A 10000-nucleotide genomic window follows, 5' to 3' on the forward strand; every position below is an offset into this window, starting at 1 on the left:
CTTGGGATGGCGGGCCCACGCCGAGGCGCGGGTGCTCGTGAGGGGGTCGCGGTATGCCGGCACAGCCGCCTCCCCCTCCTCCTCCTCCTCCTCCTCCTCCTCCTCCTCCCGCCCCACCCCCCCAGCCCCTGCGCCCCACCCCGAGCTTAACCCTCGTACCCCCTCGCCCCCCCTCCCCCCCCTCCCCCTCTCCCCCCCCCACCCCCCGCCCCGGACTCGCCTCGCACGATTTATCTTTACCTACCTTTTTTTTTTTGCTTTGTTCAGCTTTTTACAAACTTCTCCATTTACGTATGGTTTTCCAGTTTTTTTATTTTTATTTTTATTTTTTTTTAATTTTTCCATTTCTTTATTTATTGGTGGGCTCGCGTGTGCGTACGTGCGTGCGTGCGAGCGAGCGTGCGCGCGTGATTTTTACTTTTTTTTTGCTGCGTTTTTCATTTTTATTTTTTTCCTTTGTTTTTATGTTTTCTTTCTTTCTTTTCTATCTTCTGTTCCGTCTCGTTTAACTTCGAACGTTTCAGCTTCTGTTTTTCTATTTTTTGAAATCTTTTTTTATGTTTATTTCTTTTAGCTTTCCCATCTCATCGTTCAAAATATCAAAAATATTTTTCTACGTACCTGTCTGCTTGCTCGCTCGCTCGCTCGTTTGTTTGCTTCCTCGCTTGCGGGCGTACGTTTTCCCAATGCTTTTTGAACCTCTGTCTAGTTGTTTATTTCTCTGTTTATTGATTTGTCGGCTCTCTCTCTCTCTCTCTCTCTCTCGCGTGCGTGCGTAGGCCCGGCCCGGCCCGGCCCGGCAGGCCCTCGCGAGGCGCGGGAGGTCGCGACGGGGATGCGGGTAGAGCCGGCGGCCGGCGCCTGAGGCCTTCCTTGCCCCCGCCCGCCCTGCACACGCACCCCCCCCCCTCCCCCCGCCCCCGGCCCCAGCCTTGACCCCTGACCCTCCCTCTCCCAGGCAGATGCGATTTTTAATTTCGTTTTTTTTTTTTCCTTTTTAAATGTTCCTTGACTTTCCTCGTTGTTCTGATCTTTTCATTTCATTTTATCTTTTGTTTTCCTATTTGTAGGCCCGGCTCGGGATGGCGGGCCCACGCCGAGGCGCGGGCGGTCGTGACGGGGTGGCGGTATGCCGCCACAGCCGCCGCTGCATTCCCCCCCCCCCCCCCCCCTCCTCTTAACGTCCGTCCCGTGCCCCGTCGTCGTCCCCCCCCCCCCCCCCACCCAACACCCCTCGGCCCCCACCGCCCGGACTCGCCTCAACGTGATTTTTCTTTACCTATGGTTCTTTCCGTTTAGACTTCTGCCGTTTTCAGCTTTTTTAAAACTTTTCCATTTATATATGATGTTTCTCCGATTCCCCCCCAATATTTTTCCATTTGTTTGTTTATTTATTGCTTGGCTTGCTCGCTCGCTCACTCGCTCGCTCGCCCGTGCGTGCGTGATTTTTTTTTTTTTAATTTTAATTTAATTTTTTCCTGTGTTTTTATGTTGTCTTGTTTAGCTTCAAACGTTTCAGCTTCTCTTTTTCTAACTTTTTTTTTAGTTCTTTTTTTTTTCTTTTTTAATTTTCCTCCTTATTTATTCATTCCATTAAAATATTTTCCTACGTACCTTTTCGCTTGCGTGCGTGCTGGCGGCTGCCCGCCTGAGCCCCCCCCCCCCCCCCTCCTTTTTCTTTCTTTCTTTCTTTCTTTCTTTCTTTCTTTCTTTCTTTCTTTCTTTCTTTCTTTCTTTCTTTCTTTTTCTTTTCTTTTTCTTTTTCTTTTCTTTTCTTTTTTTCCCCCTCCGTGTTCCTGCTTTTCTGTTTTCGATTTTTCAGAAGCTTCTTAATTTTTGTATGTTTTTCTGATTTTTTTTGAACTTTTTTCCGTTTCTTTCTTTACTTAATTCATATATTTATCTATCTACCCATCCGTCTGCCTGTCTCCCCGTCCATTTGCTTGCTTGCTCGCTTGCTCGCTCGCCCGCTCCCGCGCGCGTGCGTTTGAGTAGGCCCGGCCCGGCCCGGCGCGCCCTTCCGTTGGGAAGAAGGGGGTCGCGACGGGCTTACGGGTAGATCTCGCGGCCGGCCACCTGAACTTCCCAGCGCGCAAAGCCTAAACCTGACCCTTACCCTAACCTCGCCCGCCTACCCTAACCCTAGCCCTAACCCGCCCTCTCCCGGACGTGCCCCGCCCGACTGGCCCGCTTTTCTGCAGCACCTGTAGACGTATTCTTCTTTCTCTCTCTCTTTCTCTCTTTCTCCCGCCCCCCCCCTCCCCCCCCCCCCCCCCCACCTCTTTCTTTCTTTCTCTCTTTTCTTTCCCACCCTAGTCCCCTCCCCCGGCCCCCCGGCCCCTCTTACTTTCTTCTCGAAGACGTCCATCCGACGTCCGTGCGAGCGCTCGTTTGCTCGGTGGTCGTCCGTTCCTTCCTTCCTTCTTCTTGGGGGACGTTGGCCGAGAGAGCTGCGGGATTTGGGTTTTCCGTTATTTCTTCTTCCCGCCTTTCCTTTCTTTTGCCGCTGCCCGTGCCCGTCCCCCTCCACCCACCCGACTCCCACCCTGCCCGATCGGACCGGGTTTGTTCGCCGTTCCCGCCTCCTTTTTTTTTTTCTTTTTAATTTCATTTTTTACTTTTTTAAGCTCCCTACCTCACCCGCACCCCCCCACACCCCCCTACCCACCACCACCACCACCTCCCACTCCGCCCTCCTCCTCCCCCTCCCCCTCCTCGGTTCCCCCCCCCCCCCCCCCCGCCACCCTCCTTTTTTTTTTTTTTTTTAATTTTTCTCTCTCGCTTCCCTCCGGCGGGCCAGGCCCGATGGCTTCGACCGGTCCCCGCAAACTCCCGCCCCCCCCCCCCCCCCCCCCCCGAAACCGGCCGAGGACCCACCCCCAGCCCGCCACGCGCTTTCTTTCCGTTTCTTTCTATTTTTTCTTTTTTTTCTCTGGGGGGAAAGGGGGGGGGGGGGGGGTGGCCGGGCCGGGGTGGGTGGGTGAGGGAACGGGCACGCCCGCCGCCCGGGAGAGGGGCTCAGGGCGAGCCCGGCGTCCGGATGAGTCGAAGGAACGAATCCCAGACGAACGCACACACCCACCCCCGGGACGGACGAGGCCGTTCCCCGCCGGCCTACCTCTGCCGCCGTCTTCCCGCCATTTCTTTTCCTCCCCGCGCTGACACGAGCGGCCGATCCCGTCGCGAGCCCGCCGGACGTTTCCCGCCCGCCCCGCTACGCGCGGGCGGGGACCCGCCGGCGCCTGCGCGCTTCCGCAGAGGGGGAGTGGGGCGGGGGGGGCGGGGGTGGGGAGTGGGGGGAGGAAGCGGGGGACATAGCGGCGAGCGGGAAAAGCGCCCTCCCCGCCCAAAACACAAACACACACCATCACCACCCCCACCCCGCAAGCCGCGGGCGGATCGGGTTAGAAATACCCGACTCCGAACACCCGGCGCGAAGAGCTACCGGGCCACCGAGCGAAAAGGGAATCAAACGAAAAGTGTCAAACGAGCGAACGCGCACGCAAACACGCGCCGGTAAAATAAACAAACGAACGGACAGACAAACAAACGCACGCGAGACGAACGAGAAGGGGCCTCCGCCGGACCCCGAGCCGCGGCGGCCGCAATGCGGACCCCGCACCGAACCGCGCCGAACGCGGCCGGACGCCCCTCAGAGCGGGGGCGGCCGGCCGCGCCAGCCGCCGACACGCGGAGCCCGAGTACGCCAGGAACGGGCCGGCCCGGGAGCGACCGACTCGGTCGAACCGAGGCGGAGGCGGCGGCGGCGGCGGCGGCGGCTCGGGTACGACGGAAAGACGGCAAGGCCCAGGCGAGCGCCGAACAACCCGGTCGCTGCCGCGGCGGCGGCCGGACTGCGCGCGGTCTATACGGCTCGGCGCGGCTCCGCCGGTCCGCAGCGGCAAGGAGAGGTCGGCAAAAACGGACGGCCGGAGGTCGCTGCGGCGCCGGCCAGGCAGCGGCGGCCACGTCAGCCCGGCTCCGCGCGGTTGCCTGGTCTCCCGCAGCGGGCCAGAGGTCGCTGCGGAGCCGGCCCGGCCGCGGCGGCCACGTCTACCCGGCTCCGCGAGGCTGCATGGCGAGGCGTAGCCGGCCTGGGGTCGCTGCGGCGCCGTTCCTGCAGCGGCGGCCACGTCTACCCGGCTCCGCGAGGCTGCATGGCGCGGCTGCAGCCGCCCAGGGGTCGCTGCGGCGCCGTCCCGGCAGCGGCGGCCACGTCTACCCGGCTCCGCGAGGCTGCATGGCGAGGCGTGGCCGGCCTGGGGTCGCTGCGGCGCCGTTCCGGCATCGGCGGCCACGTCTACCCGGCTCCGCGCGGCTGCCTGGCGCGGCGCAGCCGCCCAGGGGTCGCTGCGGCGCCGGCCCGGCTGCGGCGGCCACGTCTAGCCGGCTCCGCGCGGCTGCCTGGCCCGGCGCGGCCGCCCAGGGGTCGCTGAGGCGCCGGGCCGGCAGCGGTGGCCACGTCTACCCGGCTCCGCGAGGCTGCATGGCGAGGCGTGGCCGGCCTGGGGTCGCTGCGGCGCCGGCCCGGCAGAGGCGGCCACGTCTACCCGGCTCCGCGCGGCTGCCTGGCGCGGCGCAGCCGCCCAGGGGTCGCTGCGGCGCCGTCCCGGCTGCGGCGGCCACGTCTACCCGGCTCCGCGCGGTTGCCTGGTCTCCCGCAGCGGGCCAGAGGTCGCTACGGAGCCGTCCCGGCAGCGGCGGCCACGTCTACCCGGCTCCGGGAGGCTGCCTGGCCTCCCGCAGACGGCCTGGGGTCGCTGCGGCGCCGGCCCAGCAGCCGCGGCCACGTCAGCCCGACTCCGCGCGGCTTCCTTGTGCGGCGCAGCGGGCCCGGCGTCGCTGCGGAGCCGTCCCGGCAGCGGCGGCCACGTCTACCCGGCTCCGCGAAGCTGCATTTCGCGACTGCAGCCGTCCTGGGGTCGCTGGGGCGCAGTTCCGGCATCGGCGGACAAGTCTACCCGGCTCCGCGCGGCTGCATGGCGCGGCTCAACCGGCCTGGGGTCGCTGCGGCGGCGGCCCGGCAGCCGCGGCCACGTCTACCCGGCTCCGCGAAGCTGCATGGCGCGGCGTAGCCGGCCTGGGGTCGCTGCGGCGCCGTTCCGGCATCGGCGGCCACGTCTACCCGGCTCCGCGAGGCTGCATGGCGCGGCTCAACCGGCCTGGGGTCGCTGCGGCGCCGGCCCGGCAGCGGCGGCCACGTCTACCCGGCTCCGCGCGGCTGCCTGGCGCGGCTCAACCGGCCTGGGGTCGCTGCGGCGCCGGCCCGGCGGCGGCGGCCACGTCTACCCGGCTCCGCGAAGCTGCATGGCGCGGCTCAACCGGCCTGGGGTCGCTGCGGCGCCGTTCCGGGAGCTGCGGCCACGTCTACCCGGCTCCGCGCGGTTGCCTGGTCTCCCGCAGACGGCCTGGGGTCGCTGCGGCGCCGGCCCGGCATCGGCGGACGAGTCTACCCGGCTCCGCGCGGCTGCCTGGCGCGGCTCAACCGGCCTGGGGTCGCTGCGGCGCCGGCCCGGCAGCGGCGGCCACGTCTACCCGGCTCCGCGAGGCTGCATGGCGAGGCGTGGCCGGCCTGGGGTCGCTGCGGCGCCGGCCCGGCAGAGGCGGCCACGTCTACCCGGCTCCGCGCGGCTGCCTGGCGCGGCGCAGCCGCCCAGGGGTCGCTGCGGCGCCGTCCCGGCTGCGGCGGCCACGTCTACCCGGCTCCGCGCGGTTGCCTGGTCTCCCGCAGCGGGCCAGAGGTCGCTACGGAGCCGTCCCGGCAGCGGCGGCCACGTCTACCCGGCTCCGCGAAGCTTCATTGCGCGACTGCAGCCGTCCTGGGGTCGCTGCGGCGCAGTCCCGGCATCGGCGGACGAGTCTAACCCGGCTCCGCGAGGCTGCATGGCGCGGCGTAGCCGGCCTGGGGTCGCTGCGGCGCCGTTCCGGCATCGGCGGCCACGTCTACCCGGCTCCGCGCGGCTGCCTGGCGCGGCGCAGCCGCCCAGGGGTCGCTGCGGCGCCGGCCCGGCAGCGGCGGCCACGTCTGCCCGGCTCCGCGAGGCTGCATGGCGAGGCGTAGCCGGCCTGGGGTCGCTGCGGCGCCGTTCCGGCATCGGCGGCCACGTCTACCCGGCTCCGCGCGGATGCCTGGCGCGGCGCAGCCGCCCAGTGGTCGCTGCGGCGCCGGCCCGGCAGCGGCGGCCACGTCTACCCGGCTCCGGGAGGCTGCCTGGCCTCCCGCAGACGGCCTGGGGTCGCAGCGGCGGCCCGGTAGCCGCGGCCACGTCAGCCCGGCTCCGCGCGGCTGCGTGGAGCGTCGCAGCCGGCCCGGCTTCTCCTCGGAGCCGCCCCGGCAGCGGCGGCCACGTCTACCCGGCTCCGCGAGGCTGCATGGCGCGGCGTAGCCGGCCTGGGGTCGCTGCGGCGCCGCCCCGGCTGCGGCGGCCACGTCTACCCGGCTCCGCGAAGCTGTACGGCGCGGCTCAACCGGCCTGGGGTCGCTGCGGCGCCGTTCCGGCAGCGGCGGCCACGTCTACCCGGCTCCGCGCGGTTGCCTGGTCTCCCGCAGACGGCCTGGGGTCGCTGCGGCGGCGGCCCGGCGGCGGCGGCCACGTCAGCCCGACTCCGCGAAGCTGCATGGCGCGACTGCAGCCGTCCTGGGGTCGCTGCGGCGCCGTTACGGCATCGGCGGACGAGTCTACCCGGCTCCGCGCGGCTGCCTGGCGCGGCTCAACCGGCCTGGGGTCGCTGCGGCGCCGGCCCGGCAGCGGCGGCCACGTCTACCCGGCTCCGCGCGGCTGCACGGCGCGGCGTAGCCGGCCTGGGGTCGCTGCGGCGCCGTTCCGGCAGCAGCGGCCACGTCTACCCGGCTCCGCGCGGCTGCCTGGCGCGGCTCAACCAGCCTGGTGTCGCTGCGGCGCCTTTTCGGCAGCGGCGGCCACGTCTACCCGGCTCCGCGCGGTTTCCTTGGTCTCCCGCAGCGGGAAGAGGTCGCTGCGGAGCCGGCCCGGCAGCGGCGGCCACGTCTACCCGGCTCCGCGAGGCTGCATGGCGAGGCGTAGCCGGCCTGGGGTCGCTGCGGCGCCGTTCCGGCATCGGCGGCCACGTCTACCCGGCTCCGCACTGCTGCCTGGCGCGGCGCAGCCGCCCAGGGGTCGCTGCGGCGCCGGCCCGGCAGCGGCGGCCACATCTACCCGGCTCCGCGAGGCTGCATGGCGAGGCGTAGCCGGCATGGGGTCGCTGCGGCGCCGTTCCGGCAGCGGCGGCCACGTCTACCCGGCTCCGGGAGGCTGCCTGGCCTCCCGCAGACGACTGGGGTCGCAGCGGCGGCCCGGTAGCCGCGGCCACGTCAGCCCGGCTCCGCGCGGCTGCCTGGAGCGGCGCAGCCGGCCCGGCTTCGCCGCGGAGCCGTCCCGGCAGCTGCGGCCACGTCTACCCGGCTCCGCGAAGCTTCATTGCGCGACTGCAGCCGTCCTGGGGTCGCTGCGGCGCAGTTCCGGCATCGGCGGACGAGTCTAACCCGGCTCCGCGCGGCTGCATGGCGCGGCTCAAACGGCCTGGGGTCGCTGCGGCGCCGGCCCGGCAGCGGCGGCCACGTCTACCCGGCTCCGCGAGGCTGCATGGCGCGGCGTAGCCGGCCTGGGGTCGCTGCGGCGCCGTTCCGGCATCGGCGGCCACGTCTACCCGGCTCCGCGCGGCTGCCTGGCGCGGCGCAGCCGCCCAGGGGTCGCTGCGGCGCCGCCCCGGCAGCGGTGGCCACGTCTACCCGGCTCCGCGAGGCTGCATGGCGAGGCGTGGCCGGCCTGGGGTCGCTGCGGCGCCGGCCCGGCAGAGGCGGCCACGTCTACCCGGCTCCGCGCGGCTGCCTGGCGCGGCGCAGCCGCCCAGGGGTCGCTGCGGCGCCGTTCCGGCTGCGGCGGCCACGTCTACCCGGCTCCGCGCGGTTGCCTGGTCTCCCGCAGCGGGCCAGAGGTCGCTACGGAGCCGTCCCGGCAGCGGCGGCCACGTCTACCCGGCTCCGGGAGGCTGCCTGGCCTCCCGCAGACGGCCTGGGGTCGCTGCGGCGCCGGCCCGGCATCCGCGTCCACGTCAGCCCGACTCCGCGCGGCTGCCTTGTGCGGCGCAGCGGGCCCGGCGTCGCTGCGGAGCCGTCCCGGCAGCGGCGGCCACGTCTACCCGGCTCCGCGAAGCTGCATTTCGCGACTGCAGCCGTCCTGGGGTCGCTGGGGCGCAGTTCCGGCATCGGCGGACAAGTCTACCCGGCTCCGCGCGGCTGCATGGCGCGGCTCAACCGGCCTGGGGTCGCTGCGGCGCCGTTCCGGCAGCGGCGGCCACGTCTACCCGGCTCCGCCCGGCTGCCAGGCGCGGCGCATCCGCCCAGGGGTCGCTGCGGCGCCGTTCCGGCAGCGGCGGCCACGTCTACCCGGCTCCGCCCGGCTGCCAGGCGCGGCGCATCCGCCCAGGGGTCGCTGCGGCGCCGTTCCGGCAGCGGCGGCCACGTCTACCCGGCTCCGGCGGCTGTTCGCGTCTTTTGTGTGTGGGGGGGGCGCTGCTGCTACGGTGCGGCCAGAGGCGTCGCTCTAATTCTCTGCCTCCAGTTATGTCGAGGTAAAGGTCGGCTGCTGTCGGAGCCTTTGCCGGTAGTCGGCGTCGTCGTCCGTGGAGCTTTCTTTTCGGATGCCTTTACTTTTCGTCGGTAGGAGAGAGTGCGGACTCTGCTCCGGAGATCGGTGGTGAGCGGGCGCTCGCGAGCTGGGTTGACCGGCCGGCCAGACGGGTTTCGGCGGCGGTCGGCGGTGGCGGCGGCTCTCTGGGGCGTCGGTTCGTGTGGTCGATCCGGTCGCTTCGGTTTGTCCGTCGCGCCCCGTCCCGCCGTTCGGTGGTGGGTTAAGGCGGTCTCCCGGGCGAGCGGCGAAAAAAAGCCGGGCAAGGCGAGAGAGAGCTGTGCGGGTGAAATAGCCGGCTCCCGCGCCGCCCAGGGCGAACCCGAGAAGGCGAGAGAGAACAATCGAACGAACGGGGGAAGCCGGCTGCAGCGCTCGCTGGCGCGAAGCGGAGAAAGCGAGAGAGAAAGCGAGCGCGGAGAAGGGCACAGTCCGGTCAGCCGGCACTCGAAGGCAGAAGGGCCGGGGGCGTCCCCGGTGGGTCCCGCCGCGACGGTGGAAGGCGGGACCCGATGGTCGTGGCGGCGGCGCCTCGTTCTCGTTCCGCACCGCATCCTCACCTGCACGCGGGAGCCCCGGCCGAACACGAGAGGCGCTCCTCGGGCGCGTCGGAGAGGCTTCCCGGCGGGCCGGTCCTATCCCGCTCCCCGCCTCGCTCGGGGTGGCGTGGGGCGGGCCGGTGTTCAGGCACGGGCGAGCACCTCTCGGCAGACGTTGCCCACGCACACCCGCCTGCACGTGCGCGCGCGGTCTTTCCGCCGCGTCCTGGAGAAGGGCTCGCATCTTCTCCTCCCTTCCTTCCTTCCTTCCCCCTACCCGTCTTCTTGTCGATCGATGAGGCCATTCGGGTCGCGTCGGAGAGGGCCCCCGGCGGGCCGGCGCTTCCACGCTCCCCGTCCCGGGGAAGCCGCGGCGGCGTCCGGTGTTCAGGCACGGGCGGCCTCCTCTCCGGTTCGCTTCCCGCCGTAGGCGAGGTGAGGCGCCCGCCCGGGCCGAGAGCGGGCTCGTCCGTCCGTTCGCTCGGTGCCGGAGCAAGGGCTCGCCCGACCGAATCCAGCCGTGTGACAGCCGAGCGGCCCCGCGAGCCGCAGGCGTACCGAGTTCGTTGAGCGAGGCGCCGGCGCCGGCCTCGGTTCGGGGCCCGGCGGGTGCCGGCCGCGAGCAGCTAGCCGGCGGGGTGGCAACCGAGGAAAACCGTGGACAAATGGAGCCAGAGAGAGAGAGAGATGGGGGGCTGCGCCCGCCCGAGCGGGCGAGCCCGGAGCAGCGCGGCGCGTCCCGCTCCGGAGCCGCCGGGGCGTGGGGGCCGGGGGCGTCCGCCGGCTTCCCCCCCGCTTTCGGGCCGCCGCAGCCCG

The sequence above is a fragment of the Phasianus colchicus genome, unplaced genomic scaffold (assembly GCF_987193195.1).
Source record: "Phasianus colchicus unplaced genomic scaffold, bPhaCol1.hap1.1 HAP1_SCAFFOLD_57, whole genome shotgun sequence".
NCBI classification, from domain to species: Eukaryota; Metazoa; Chordata; class Aves; order Galliformes; family Phasianidae; genus Phasianus; species Phasianus colchicus.